The following is a 16178-nucleotide window of genomic DNA, read 5'->3' as shown; positions in this document are numbered from 1 at the left end:
CTGTCCGGTTTGACCAATGTACATGGCAGAGGGGCATTGCTGGAACATGATGGCATATATCACATCAGTAGATGTGCAGATGAACGAGCCTCTGATAGTGTGGCTGATGTGATTAGGCCTTATGATGGTGTCCCCTGAGTAGATATGTGAACACAGTTGGCAACGGGCTTTGTTGCAAGGATAGGTTCCTGGGTTAGTGGTTCTGTTGTGTGGTGTGTGGTTGCTGGTGAGTATTTGCTTCAGGTTGGGTGGCTGTCTGTAGGCAAGGACTGGCCTGTCTCCCAAGATTTGTGAGAGTGATGGGTCATCCTTCAGGATAGGTTGTAGATCCTTAATAATGCGTTGGAGAGGTTTTAGTTGGGGGCTGAAGGTGACGGTTAGCGGCGTTCTGTTCTTTTCTTTGTTGGGCCTGTCCTGTAGTAGGTGACTTCTGGGTACTCTTCTGGCTCTGTCAATCTGTTTCTTCACTTCAGCAGGTGGGTATTGTACTTGTAAGAATGCTTGATAGAGATCTTGTAGGTGTTTGTCTCTGTCTGAGGGGTTGGCGCAAATGCGGTTGTATTGTAGAGCTTGGCTATAGACAATGGATCGTGTGGTGTGTCTGGGTGAAAGCTGGAGGCATGTAGGTAGGCATAGTGGTTAGTAGGTTTCCAGTATAGGGTGGTGTTTATGTGACCATCGCTTATTAGCACTGTAGTGTCCAGGAAGTGGATCTCTTGTGTGGACTAGTCGAGGCTGAGGTTGATGGTGGGATGGAAATTGTTGAAATCATGTTGTCAAATTGCACCAGACAGATGTGAGGTGTTATTTTCTTATGTTTCAGAGTAGCAGCCATGTTAGTCTGTATTCGCAAAAAGAAAAGGAGGACTTGTGGCACCTTAGAGACTAACCAATTTATTTGAGCATAAGCTTTCGTGAGCTACAGCTCACTTCATCGGATGCATAAAGTGGAAAATACAGTGAGGAGATTTATATACACACAGACCATGAAAAAATATACATTGTAAGGAGAGTGATCACTCAAGATGAGCTATTACCAGCAGGAGAGTGGGGTTGGGGGAGAGAAAACCTTTTGAAGTGATAATCAAGGTGGGCCATTTCCAGGAGTTAACAAGAACGTCTGAGGAACAGTGGGCGGGGGGGGGGGAGAGGAAGGAATAAACAAAGGGAAATTGTTTTACTTAGTATAATGACTCAACCACTCCCAGTCTCTATTCAAGCCTAAGTTAATTGTATCCAATTTGCAAATTAATTCCAATTCAGCAGTATCTCAGAGGTGGAATTCCTCAAGGGCTTCTTTTCCATGGGTCCAGATGATGAAGATGTCATCAATATAGCGCAAGTAGAGTAGGGGCATTAGGGGACGAGAGCTGAGGAAGTGTTGTTCTAAGTCAGCCATAAAAATGTTGGCATACTGTGGGGCCATGCGGGTACCCATAGCAGTGCCACTGATTTGAAGGTATACATTGTCTCCAAATGCGAAATAGTTATGGGTGAGGACAAAGTCACAAAGTTCAGCCACCAGATTTGCCATGACATTAATCGGGGATAGTGTTCCTGACAGCTTGTAGTCTGTCTTTGTGTGGAATGTTGGTGTAGAGGGCTTCTACATCCATAGTGGCCAGGATGGTGTTTTCAGGAAGATCACCAATGGATTGTAGTTTCCTCAGGAAGTCAGTGGTGTCTCAAAGATAGCTGGGAGTGCTGGTAGCATAGGACCTGAGGAGGGAGTCTACATAGCCAGACAATCCTGCTGTCAGGGTGCCAATGGCTGAGATGATGGGGCGCCCAGGATTTCCAGGTTTATGGATCTTGGGTAGCAGATAGAATACCCCAGGTCGGGGTTCCAGGGATGTGTCTGTGCGGCTTTGTTCTTGTGCTTTTTCAGGGAGTTTCTTGAGCAAATGCTGTAGTTTCTTTTGGTAACCCTCAGTTGGATCAGAGGGTAATGGCTTGTAGAAAGTGGTGTTGGAGAGTTGCCGAGCAGCCTCTTGTTCATATTCCGACCTATTCATGATGACAAAAGCACCTCCTTTGTCAGCCTTTTTGATTATGATGTCAGAGTTGTTTCTGAGGCTGTGGATGGCATTGTGTTCTGCACGGCTGAGGTTATGGGGCAAGTGATGCTGCTTTTCCACAATTTAAAGCAAAAAATTATTCAATCTGAAACTAGACAAGACAAACACTACAAAGTGTTCTGAAGGGAAGAAACTGACATTGGAAGCAGGATGAGCTGACAGATGATCTAACAAATCTTTCCACACTCAAAAATTTGTCATTCTGTGAATCTAAAGATAAACAGTAAAATGGCCAGCCTATCCATATTGTGCTAGGAATCCTTCAAAGTCAGAGACTAGCAAATTCAGAATAGCAACCCCTGTCAATGGAAAGCAATAAGTAACTAATGCTTTCTATTGCTCTCTTAGAAAAGGTTCTAGGCATGCCCATGCCAGAAAGAATATAGATTCCATGAGACCAATGCCATTATTTGCAGTGAGACTTGGAAGTCAATGGAAGTGCAAAGGATTTCTATGTGAAACTTAATTGTTCAACCTGTTTCATATAAAAATGTAACTCCATTAAAATTGACACATGCAACAATTAATAGGTCCGTTCTGTCCTCTGTAACCCATGCAGGATCTCAAAAGACAATTAGGATAAAAAGTGCAGTTCACAGACAAGTAGCATAATCAGACTATCATTGTTAAGTGAGTAGAACAAAACAGATACTTTGTTTAAAGTATCCCATAATAATAAATACCTAGCTATCATATCACACTTTTCATCAATGGATCTCAAAAGCTCTTTACAAAGGAGGTGAGCATCATTATTCCTGTTTTACAGGTGGGGAATGGAGGCACATGGTGGGAAGTGACTTGTCCAAGGTCACCCAGCCCAATCCACTAGGCTATACAATCTCTCTGTAGTTCTCAGCTGTTTTGTGATGTGAGTGCTTTCACAGATGTTTGCACTGTCATTTATAGCTAAAACAAATATTTCTAAATAGCCTCAATAAAGTCTCAAATACAAGACCTGAGAGAGAGAGAGAGAGAGAGATTAAAGCCATGTCCAGAGCTGAACGTTTTTGACCTTTACAAAAAACTAAACAAAACCCTTCTTATTTTCAGGGATATAGATGTACAACATACCAGATGAAGGTAGCATCTTGTGCAGGTGCTACAGTTTTCATTAAACTATATCATACTCAAATATAAAAGTATAGCCTCCTCTGTCCCCAACCTCCCTACCCCATAGCAATCCAACAAGAAGATTCCAAAGGTTCCATCACACTGCATATTATTCTCTGCCTCCCCTTCCCTCCCCTTTTTGGATTATTGTGGAGTGGAGAAGTTTGAGATGTTGGAATGGTGTGGTGGGATATACAAACCCCACAGGGGTCAGGAATGAGTCAGCTCTTCAATATTCAACGCTTTTTAAGAAGGGCACCACAAACCACTGCCATCCAAGTTTTGTACTTATTGTTGTTACAAGGAATCCTTACGATCACCATCCATCGTGGGGATGGATTTAGAAATGTTATAAAGGAAGAAGTAGAACATTTTCCCAGGAAAGGATAAGAAGGAATCAAGGGACAACAAGGATGGAAGATTGTTTGGCCAAGAGGACAGTTGAATTGTCAGCTGTGATGACAAAAAGGGAAAGGACAGAATTTATAGGAAGAAAGAAGGAAAGCTCCATATGACATGTTGAATCTGAGGTGTACTAAACGAGAGAAAATTGTTGGAAAACACACAAAAATGAGTGCCTGGACAGAGGAGGAAATGTTGTCACAGCTAGGTCATGGGCAGCCAGACCTAGTGCTCAGAGCCAAGGTCCACAGTCACAGGATGGGAGCCCAGAATCAACCGGGACAGGATACCAGGAGATTAGTAGCAGGAGACAAACCTGAGAGCAGACTCGTGAATGGGTAAACAGTCAGGCCAGGTCAAGGTACCAAGAAGTCAGAGGCAAGAGACAAACCAGAGATCAGAACCACAAGTTGGACACCCAGGAGTCAAGCCATGGGAGTGGGAAGCACAAGGCATACAATCCAGAACACGGTGGATCCCAGTTGGATGGACAAATTCCTCTTCCTATACTGTGTTTATATAGAAGTTGTGGACCAATCAGGACCCTCCAGCATTCTGCCAATCAAGTTTCAGGACTGGAGTCCTCTGTCAGGGTTCAGCTTCTGCCCTAGTAACCATTAGCCCCTCAGTGGGTGGCAGGTTGGCACTTACTAGCACCTAAGGGTGCTGTACACCAGGGTTTAAGCCTGGTGGTCCCTGACAAATGTAGGTTTTTAAGAGCCATCAGTATCTAACTGTTAACAGAGACTATGGGAGTAAGTGAAGTCACACAGGGGGCAGGAATGTAAAGAAAATAAATAAAGGAACTGAGGCTAGCTCCCCGGGAAATGCCAGCAGAGTGCTGACTGTGGAAATGACAGAATAGAGAACAGACAGAGAAGGAAGGTTAGAGCAGCAGGGAAGTCAGAAGATAGCCTGATGGAATGAGAGTGACCAGGGCAGAAAAAAAAGTGGGGGAGGGAAATGCTCTCTTATATCAGTGTTTCAGAAAAGCTGGTCAGACAGAACCAGGAGGACTTCACTGAATTTGATAAGAAACAAACTGGCAGTTGGAGCACAAATTGGGCCACATATGTTCCTGTGCATGGAACATCCTCTGCGGGAGCCAAAGTTTTAGATCTTTGAGCTAGGGAAGTTCTGAGTGCCAGGACACAGAGCCAAAAGTGAGGGTGTGTCAGAATAGTGTTACTGGGAAATGTTTACAGAGCACGGCATTCACTAAGAGCAAGTGTATGCTGAGGAAGGCTGGACCAAAATTCTGTGAAATGATCCTGCAGCACTCTTGTGCGACTAGAAATTCTGAGGCAGCTTTACATACATTAAAAAATAGTAGATTATAATGAATTAAATAAGAAAATAAACACAAGCAGTATCATAGCACCTGTGTTATATATTTTGATATTCCATTCAAGTTATCTTATGCTGTCCAACATTTTCAGTTCTCAAGTAGGCTACAGAGTTTTCTATAGACAACATAGTGGAAGTTGTAAGGGGAAGCTGATTGTTTCGGCAGCTGGGACAGCTGGGGCTTTTGGCACCTGAGAGGTGATTTGGGAGTGTGGGATTAGCATATTTGCTCAGTATTTATGCCAAAATCCTTAATCCAGTAAAACAGGAAACACATGCTTAATTTTAAGTATGTGAGTAGTCTGAGACACTTCAGGAGAGCGATATCAATTTAATCAAGAGATTTAGTTGCATAATATTTGGTTATAGTTGACACTAAAGTAATAATAAATATAATTGATTATAAAACTTGCAGTAATTTTAAACCTATATATTTATTTCCTTTGTATGTATTCATCTGGATCCCAATCTCAAAATGTCCCCAAACTGAGAGACTTTTCATAGATAGTTTCCATTTTGTGAAGTTCGGATCCAGGTTTAGATTTCAGACTTCCCTAAATTTCAGTAGTGTTTGGATTCCATTCTAATATTTATTAAGGAAGACAATGTAAAAGGTTTTGTTAAAGTGCATCTTTTGAGTGAGTGTAGCCTAAAGCATGCTGAAATTAGGTCAAATTCTATATGCATCTGTCTCTACTAACAAAGTCAATGGAAGTGTGCATCTAAGGGCAAAATTTGGCCTTGGCCATGTGAAAATAAGCTCTCAGTACAGTTCATAAAGGTAACTTACATAAGACTATAGTGTGGACAAAAATGTATATTTCTCTCCATAAAATACAACCGTTGCAATAAAAACCTATTAAATGCAAAATGCAGTTGTAGATGTTCAAAATTTGCTAAAATACATATTAGATAGTCAACCACAACATTTTCTAATGGTTGATTAGGAGAGTCACTCACTCTAACTCTGAGGTGAGCTGCAGAGAGACAGTGCATAATAGCACCACTCTGGATGGAATGATTACCTGTTCTTTAATTTGGTGATCAAGCTATGAAAAGTTGTCCTTGTTAGGAATCCAGGGATAGGAAATGAAATGTAGTAGCTCTGAAACAATATTGTTATAAGTAGGAACAATTTTTGATTCAGTTAAAAAAAATTGATTTGAATATGCATCTCTTGAAAAAAACAAACCGGTCTCATTCTGTTTGTGTTTGCCTTAAATTCCTTGGGAACTGGTGAGCTACATAAGCTCTTTCTTTCATGACACATCAATTTTTAACCAAAAAAATTTATAACTAAATGAATTATACAGTTCTTGAACTCTTACATCTTAAAGGAGAATACTTAATAATACCATGTGAGAAGTTGTGCTTACATAGTGATTTTCACAGAGTGTCTCAAGGAAAATTACACATAAAGAATACAAAACCACAAATTTAGTTCATTCAGCAAAAGCCAAGGACAACAAATAAAATTGAGGTCTAAATTTATAAGCACAAATGGAATTAACAATACAAATCTCAGTGGGCACCAGTTCCAGATGAGAGGAACACTATACCACAGCAAAACCTATAGATTCCAACAAATTTTACCATATAATTCAAACGAGTTTAAAAAATAAACAACACAGCTAGTTCCAAGGTAACTTTTAGGCAAGTATTTGGGCAAAAAGTTAGCAGGTTACACTAGGCTAATATAGAACACGGTTTTAAAAATCAGCACAGCACATTTATAAATGACACAAGATTCAATAAACAACCTCTGTCATGAGTGGGTGAAATTCCCAGTGTCTCTAAAACAGGACTAACGGACTGAAAAACTAACATGAGTGAGAAAATACTAACCTGTGGCATTCTGCATTGGCACTTGTACAGAGATCTTTCTAAGAGAATGTTATGCATTACAATAATGTAGTTTAGAGTGTTGATTGCTGTCTACACATCAGACTGGGTCAGCAAAGGCTAAGCCACAATCTTGCCAAGTGTCTGAAATTGTACAAAAGAGGATATTCCATCCTGATTTAAATGATATTAGTAGGATTTTATGGTTTGCTTGTTGTTTGCTTGAGCAGTTACGTACTATATAAATAAAATGTGTTATTGCCAATTTGTTCCTGATCAGTACCACAGGAGAAACATAATTGTCATCAGACATGTTTCCCAAAGAGGGAATCATTCCCAAAAGCCAATGATCAAAAGCTAGGTCTTTGAGTAATCACTTGAATGCTTCTGACCATATCTAGCACATGAGATACCACACAAACTGAATAGAGGAAATGGAATGTCACCTACTCTAATTAGCTGGAAATCCATCATGGCAGGCTGTCGCGGGGCGTGTGCGCTCCATCCCCTTTAGGGATGGGGTAAGGGTTGTTACAGTCCACTGGCAAGTCTGCGCGACCGCTCTGGGTCTCATCGTAGTGTGGCCCAAAGTCAATATGGCTGCCCTCAGGTGTGGGACTGCGTGGCCTAATGGCCAGAGTCTATAAGGTGGCCTAACAGCCAAAGTCAATGGCTGCCCTTGCATTCAGGGCTTGGTGGCCTAGGGGACGGAGTCAATGGAGCTGCCCTTCTTTTCAGAGCTGTGTGGCCTAGCAGCCTGAGTCAATAGGATTGGTGAGATGAGCTGCCTCCCCTCCCCCAGTGGGCAGCAGCCAGGGTGGGGGGACCCGGGCCCTCCCTACCAGGTCCCAACTCATCGCCCTATCAGTGGTGGGGTTGCCCACCACCAGCTCAGTGGGGATCCTGCTGAAACACACTGAGCTAGTCTCTGGTTCTATAACTGATTCCACGCAAAGTTTCCCTGGATCACTTCCTACTTGTTTCTCCATGGTGTGCCATCTCAGGATTCCCACGGTCACTCCTATTTCTGGGGCACCCAGACTCTGGGGTTCATGGGTCAACACCATCTGGCTGGCCTCTGCATCCTGAAGTGCCAATGGTCCTTCCGCAGGAGCCTACAGCACACCTTCCTCTCCACTGGTCAGCCCTGAGCTGCTTGGTTGCTCCTTTTTATAGTTGGTCTCCAGCTGGGTCCTGCACTTAGGATGGAAGAATCCAATGCACCGCTACAGACTAGGGACCGAATGGCTAGGCAGCAGTTCTGCGGAAAAGGACCTAGGGGTGACAGTGGACGAGAAGCTGGATATGAGTCAGCAGTGTGCCCTTGTTGCCAAGAAGGCCAATGGCATTTTGGGATGTATAAGTAGGGGCATAGCGAGCAGATCGAGGGACGTGATCGTTCCCCTCTATTCGACATTGGTGAGGCCTCATCTGGAGTACTGTGTCCAGTTTTGGGCCCCACACTTCAAGAAGGATGTGGATAAATTGGAGAGAGTCCAGCGAAGGGCAACAAAAATGATTAGGGGTCTGGAACACATGAGTTATGAGGAGAGGCTGAGGGAGCTGGGATTGTTTAGCCTGCAGAAGAGAAGAATGAGGGGGGATTTGATAGCTGCTTTCAACTACCTGAAAGGGGGTTCCAAAGAGGATGGCTCTAGACTGTTCTCAATGGTAGCAGATGACAGAACGAGGAGTAATGGTCTCAAGTTGCAGTGGGGGAGGTTTAGATTGGATATTAGGAAAAACTTTTTCACTAAGAGGGTGGTGAAACACTGGAATGCGTTACCTAGGGAGGTGGTAGAATCTCCTTCCTTAGAGGTTTTTAAGGTCAGGCTTGACAAAGCCCTGGCTGGGATGATTTAACTGGGAATTGGTCCTGCTTCGAGCAGGGGGTTGGACTAGATGACCTTCAGGGGTCCCTTCCAACCCTGATATTCTATGATTCTATGATTCTATGGAGCATGCCAAGCAGGGTTGAAGGGGTGTGGCCTCCTCAGCCCAAAGAGAGGAGTTAACCCCTGCAGTACCAGTGTGGGGCATGCATGCACCATCACACAGGACAGTGACAAAAGGAGACCAAAAGGCATATCAACATGTAACCCTTCTGCCCGTCAGAGTGGGCAGCAACAAGGGCCGGGTTCAGTACCTAGGGGTTCCGTTTCAATATCACAATGCAAAACCGTCTCGAGCCCCAACCCAGTGACCTGGGACAATTACATACCACCCCCCTGGGTGCCTCTAAGAGGCAATACTTCCCCTCTCGCAAGCACAGAGTCTGAGTGTAGCAAAAGCCTGTTAGAGGGAAGGAGGGAAACAATGCGGCATTATGTTGGGGAAACACCACCAACAGGATTCATAACACCAACAATGAGCAAAAGACCCACCCCCAAGTAAGTTTGGCAGTGTCCTTTTCCCCTCAGGGTCCTAAGTCCAGTAACCCAATAGTCACCCCCACACACACAGTTTCTGTCCTTGGTCAGTGCAGCCCCCCAGAGTTCAGAAGTTCATCTGCAGAGTTTACTTCCCAGCCTGAGTGGAAGTGGAAGGAGGTATGGGGGTCATCTTACATGCTCTGCTGCCCAGGTCAGTGGCCAAGTACCACACCTCTCCACGGGGTTCTGCTGCAGTCTTCATCACCAGCTGCACCTCTCTGCCAGCCACCTGCTCCTACCATCCACTCACCAACTTGTCTTCAGGCCCCCCCCCTTTAACACAGCTCTCAGTGATTTTTAGCTGGTAAGAGGGGAACCTCAATGCTGGTGTACCACTAGCCTAAAGTAGATCTAATGCTTAGACCTAGGTATTAGTGATTTCAGCTCTACAGCCTGTAACAAAACTCCTAATGGAGCCAAAATTAGCTGTTATTACACAGTGGAGAAACCAAAGTAGTGTTTTGAGCCCTCAGAAAATGCCTGCATCTCAATTCACTGGGTTTTGGAACCCATGTCCCTTGCCTAGTGAGTGCTGTTTAGTTGAGGGCGAGTCCCTCCATCATAAAATGCAAGTACAGTTCTACTGTCCTTGATTCACATAACCAGGATAACAACCCTTTATTACTCCTGACCCAATAACAAAGAGACTGGGGATCCCACAGCAGCCAAAGTGACCATTTGGGCAGCCAGTCCATCATGCTAAGTAGTGTGGGTGTGCCCATGCAAATGAGATCAGCCCCTGAAGTCCTTTTCCACAGCTCACCACCAGATGTCAGGGTAGAGCTCATTCTGACTCTGCTTACAAATAGGATAAATAAAGGATTTAAGGAGCCCTGGGTGCATGGGACCCCCACAACGAGCCAGTAATGAGAGCGTGCAGAGTCGGTCGATGTTATGCCCGGCTCATGAGACAGCTCACAGTGTCCAACACCATCTACATGGAACACATCACAGGATACCGACAGTACCAGGTCGAGTAACCGAGAACACCAACCAGGGAAATAACCCATTTCCTTCCCTGATGAACCAAGGGACACACCTGACCCATGTGCTTATTCTCTACATCAATACTGACTTGGACTCTTAATACATTCCATGGGTGGCGTACCCAAACCCACTTATACACTGACACTTTCAAAACTCCCACACCCCAATTTGGACTTATGCTGGTTATGTGATATGTATGTACCTCATGAATCTTGTAACCGATACTTTCAATCCCCCATAACCCAAGCCCAACCCCAGATGTACAGTACCTTCCCCCTTAACTAGTGTAAATTTGATTTTAAACATTAACTTTAATAAAATTTTTAAATCTGAATAACAGTGGTAACATATCATCAAGTAGAATCATGTAAGCCTTAAAGTACATGGGTTTCACACAAATTCCTGAAGAAAATCAGGACAGGTCAGCTATATTAGAAGGACTAGTTGTATCCTCCCACTTCCCGCCCCCTGACTGCCCCCCTCAGAATCCCTGACCCATCCAAATCCCTTGCTCCTTGTCCCCTGACTCCCCCTCCTGGGACCCCCCCACCCCTAACCACCCCCCGGGACTCCACTCCCTATCCAACCCCCCCGCTCCCTGTCACCTGACTTCCCCGGCCCCTATCCATACCCCTGTCCCCTGACAGGACCCCACCTCCTATCCAACCTCCCCTGTTCCCAGTCCCCTATCCAACCCCACACCCCCTGACAGGCCCCCCGGGACCCCACCCTCTATCCAATCCCCCCTGTTCCCATCCTCTGCTCTACCAAACCTCTGCCCTATCCATCCGCCCCCTTCTCCCTGTCCCCTGACTGTCCCCTGGGACTCCCTGCCCCTTATCCAACCCCCCAGCCCTCTTACCATGCCTCTCAAGAGCAGTATGTCTGGAGCCCACTGCCCAGCTGGAGCCAGACGCGCTGCCCTGCATGAGCGTGCAGCCCCGCTGCCCAGACCGCTGTCTGCATGGTGGAATGGCTGCGGGGGAGGGGAGGAAGCAGGGGACGGGGCCAGGGGCTAGCATCCCCGGCCGGGAGTTCAGGGGTCTGGCAGGACGGTCCTGCAAGACGGATGTGGCCCGTGGGCCATAGTTTGCCCACCTCTGTGCTAGCAAATTAGTTTTTTTCTGTTATCTTTATTCAATACTGCCTCTTCCCATTCAGTCCTTCCTTGTTTGGTCCAGCACTTGATTGTTGTTGTCTTGTTCACAATAGTCAGGCCAGGAGGTTTGAGAATGAATTAAGCTCTTACAGGGTCCTTTATAAGGGCTTGATCTGGTTTCTTTAATGTGTGATACTTGCTTAGGGCGTTCAGAACTCTAGATCACCATGTTACTCCTCCTACCTTAGGTAGAGACTTGCTGGTGCTAAACTGGATGACAGCTCCCCTTCATCCCAGCCTATTAGCCATCCCAGACAAACTTCTCAGGACTCTGCCAGCCCTTGTTTTGCCTTGCAGTGTAACATTTGTTGAACCCCACTTCAGCCAGGATGGTTTGTTTACCTGCAGCGTCTGAAGGTTTGGCCAATCGCAGCTTCCACTGGCCAAGGTTCGCCATTCCAGGCCAATGAGGGCTGCGGGAAGCAGCGGCCAGCACATCCCTCGGCCCACGCCACTTCCTGCAGCCCTCATTGGCCTGGAACGGCGAACTGCGACCAGTGGGAGCTGCGATCGGCAGAACCTGTAGACACTGCAGGTAAACAAATCATCCCAGCCCACCAGCAGATTTCCCTGATGGGCCACGTGCCAAAGGTTGCCGATCCCTGCGCTACTTAATATCACAGCACTGAGATGACTTGATAGTAAAGAGAGAATAAAGAAGAGAGATTCAGATTCAAGTGAGTAACAATAATGGAAACAACAATAGTTACAAATAAACCGGAAGTATAACACACTCTTAGAGACTCCTCTTAACTTATAACAGGTTAAAATCTTTGTCCAAGGGAAGTTTCTCAGCTAAAGCAACATCTTAGCATCACCAGCCCACAGGGCCAGAATCTGGTTTTCATGGATGCAAAAACTGCTGCCCTTTTTGCTCCCTCAGAGATGGATAACCAAGGGGTTCATTTTTCCTCCTCCTTACAGTTCAGCAAACCTTTGAAATGTATCGTTTGGAAGTGTTCCCTGCTGCATGTTCTTTGGTGTGCTGATGCCATGCTGCTTTCTCACCCTCCTGTTACCTTGTTCTTCCTGTTTACCACAGATGCAAATGAATTCCTATTGTATTTGGTGTATCCTGTTTAACTTATGTCAGAGATCTAGGCATACAGGTAAATCAACGTTCATTTGTGAGGGAGAACCTTGTTTATCAACCCTGCCTGGCTACAAAGTTTAAACATACTTTTAGTACATACATACAACTTCTTGACTAACACCTCACAATGCCTGTGACCACCAATATGATATAAGCTTTCCTTCGATACCTCACATGACATTTTTATAGATAAATACTATGATGGCAATGTGTTAGGTGTAGTGAGTTTGTCAGACCTGATAGGAGTTTGTTACATGACAATGAACCCTTTGCCAGTTGGCACTGAGGGGCTCTCAGGGTCACATGAGGATTGCCACCCGTGGGTCAACAAATATCACAATTGTCACCTCTATTTCTACTCTGTGTATTTCTTGCACTCCAATGAGAAGCTATTCATTTCAGCCATACAATTTGAGTGGCTACATTCCAAACCAATGCTCTTTCTTGTACGTTGTCTATTTGGCCACTGGCTGAAGCCACCTGCTGTATGGATTGTGATGGGACACCACCCCCAGCCCCATCCCACTGATAAAAAGGCTAATGAGCATTCCTGTGCTCAGGCAGCACCAATTAGGCACAGCTACAGAACATGCTGTGCCTGAAGAAGGGGAGCTGTAAAAAGTGAAACTTGCCACAGTGGGGGGAGCTTGTCCCGGGGGAGAAGCTGCTCGGGACTGCTAGGGATCTCTAGTAGGAAGGGGAGCCCAGCCTTTCCTTTCCCCACTCCCTTGTGTGGGCACATAGTGACACTACAAGCCTGATATGGGTGAGGGGATCTGGAGGAGATGTGCTCTGAGGAGCACCGCCAGGGGCTAGATGTAGTTGGACTCGGAAAGGACCCTGGGAGTGTGCTGAACTCCTTCCAGGAACAGCGAGATTACCCAGGAGTGGGGTCTCCTGTAGGAGATCCAGGCTCAAGAGACTCAAAGAGACTATGGCTGAGCCCAGGCTGTCCATTCAGCTGACTAAGTGGATATTGATCTTAAAGACCTAAAGAATTAAAGGTGTTTATAAACTCTTTCTCTGTCAACTTGACATATTTTCATGGTTATTGAAACATCTTCTGAACTTTCACATACTTTTACAATTGAGCTCAGGTTAGGGGTACAACCAGGTTAGGTTGTAGGTCTCATCATCACAACACACGACAACTACCATTCTTGAAGGATTTGTCTGTCAAACCATCAGTGTACGCATTTATGTGTTTGCTTTGTGATTGATACTGTTGCATGATCTTTTCTGTAATTTTCCTTAGTATGGCCAAGTCTGTATGTTCCTTCGAGCAAGGTTCCCAAAGGGAGAGAGATTCACTAAAGTAAATAGGTTAATGTGGAGGCACTACTGGGTATACAAGCTTCTTCACTCACTCTACCCTCCTAAGATTATCAAAGCCTTCAGTTTCTTCAGTAATTTTTTTACACACCTTTTAAAACAAAGTGATCATTTCAGCCCTGATTTGGTTTTCCAATTTCTGAACAGTGAGGACATTCAGGTAGGGGACAAAGATTATTTCCATACTAAATTATCTATTTTCTATGCTTCAGGAGGTTGAACATCAGACTCTTGTTCACAAATTGTTGTTGGAGTAGATCTTACAGGTTCAGTGATGTGTACTGCAGATGACTGCACAAGGTCAAACTTAGCAAGGTTCCTGCTAGAAGCAAAGATGATCTCCACCTTGTTGTGGTACTGGGTAATTCCCAAAGGAAATCGCTGGATAACGGGGCTCTGGTAACTATATTCCCACAATGATCTGTGGAAATTTCAGTGCCAACAGTGAGGTTTGCGGAACAGAATCTGTTGATTTGAATGGACAGTTGCAAGAGGATTTTATTGCTAACAGTGATTTAGTTGTCTTTAATGTTAGCACTGTGACTTGTACATAAAGATCATATGGCTCACAGTCAGCAGAAGCATGTCCATGAGGTACACATGGGATATTTTGGAGGATGTTGGAAGTGATCATCAGCCTGTTCTCACATGTTGGAATGCGAAGATTGCTCCCATTGCTCCTTCTCTTTGCTTCTTTTCTCTCTTCCCCCTCTTACCCCGCTTGATTCTTCAGACTCTGAGAGCTTGTTATATCTGGCAAAGATAGGATGGGATGATAAGAAAGTAGGACAACTCTTTTTTAATCACTCTTAGTTCTACTATGAGCTGTTTTCCCTGGAAGCAATGGTTTTCAATAAAGGGGTTTAACATGGAGATTGAAGCAGAAACAGCCAGAATTCTACTAAACATGCAGTTACCGTATGTGACTACTAAGCCCAAATGCAAAGACATTTTAGTGGCACTTGGTTTAGCAAAAAGACAAGGCAGGAACATGTGACAATTCATTAATAAATATAGTGCAATATCAGTAAAGCAGAGAAGATAAGAATATCAGCTTGTACCTTTATCAGCAATGCAATAAAATGAATCAATTAATGGTGTTGCAGTAAAATGGGGTTTTTTAGGTTAAGTACAGAGATGCTGCTGTCTCAGGTATATACAACCTACGTCAGATAAAGCAGACTTGCTTCGCTGTGTCCAGCATGTGCTAATTTTTAATTTTTTTTAACCACACACACACACACACAAACACAGACACACTCACACACAGAATGCAGGAGAGAAAATGCATCCATTTTCCAGGGACACACACTTCAGCACAGGCTGCTATAGATATTCATTCATTAATTTCAATTCTTTGCAGTAAATGGATGAACATTGGAAAGCCGCCCTTGGCTATGCCCACAGAAATTGGGCAAGCAGGAATGAATCAACAGAGGAAGGACTAAATCGCAGAAATAGGCTAGATGGAATTTTTTAAAGTTCATATCGATCTAGTTGAGATATTTCAAACATGAATACCACTTTTCATGTATTTACAGGCAACTGGGAGCAGAATTGCAGGTTCTGCCACATGACCCTAGGCAAGTCATTTAACCTCTTTGTGTCTCATTTTCCCCACCCATAAAATAGGCATGACAATTCTTACTTGCTTCACAGGAATGTTGAGAGATCTCATTCATTCATGAAATAGATTGAGATGATCATAAGAAAAGTGCTATTTTAATGCTGCATTATTAATAATCATTATTACTACACTTGATTACATTGGTTACAGGTGTAATCAGAGCTACTGAATGCTTTGCTGGTCACAAAAAGGCAAGAGAAAGCTCAATTTATTGCTGAATCAGCCACCTGCTATGTGGAAGATGGCACATACTAAATATGTGAGGCTTAGAAAAATGAATTCCCCTATGATATGTAAGAGACATTTCCAGGCAAGTGCCATTAAATTCTGCAGAATCTAAGCTTTATTAAAATAGATTAGCCCTTATAATTTAAAAGAAAATACTACCAAATGGAAGCCAAGAGTCACTGATGCAGTGGTGTCTTCCTTGAGCCTAGGGCAAACAGCTCCCATTGCTTTCGCTGCTGTTGAGAGCTTTCCCAAGCTCCAGCAATGTGAAAACTGATTAGATTCTTGACATTTTTCATTACAAATATTGGGATCCCTCTGGGCAGCTGTGAAGCTGACAAGAATCAGGCCAGTGTCACTCTGTTTAAGCTTGGGAAAGCTCTGAGCAGCAGCGGCAGACCTTGGAGCTATCTATGCCAGAAGAAGACCCAGAACTAGGATGGGGGAGAGCTAGATTGTCAGAGATCTCGCCCCTTGCAAGAGATTGAAGGCTCCAGCATGGAAGGTGGGGTAAGTGGAAACAGAGTGTTCCTTCTCCCTT

Source organism: Caretta caretta, chromosome 1 (genome assembly GCF_965140235.1).
Source record: "Caretta caretta isolate rCarCar2 chromosome 1, rCarCar1.hap1, whole genome shotgun sequence".
NCBI lineage: Eukaryota > Metazoa > Chordata > Testudines > Cheloniidae > Caretta > Caretta caretta.
Note: the sequence above shows the minus strand (reverse complement) of the source record.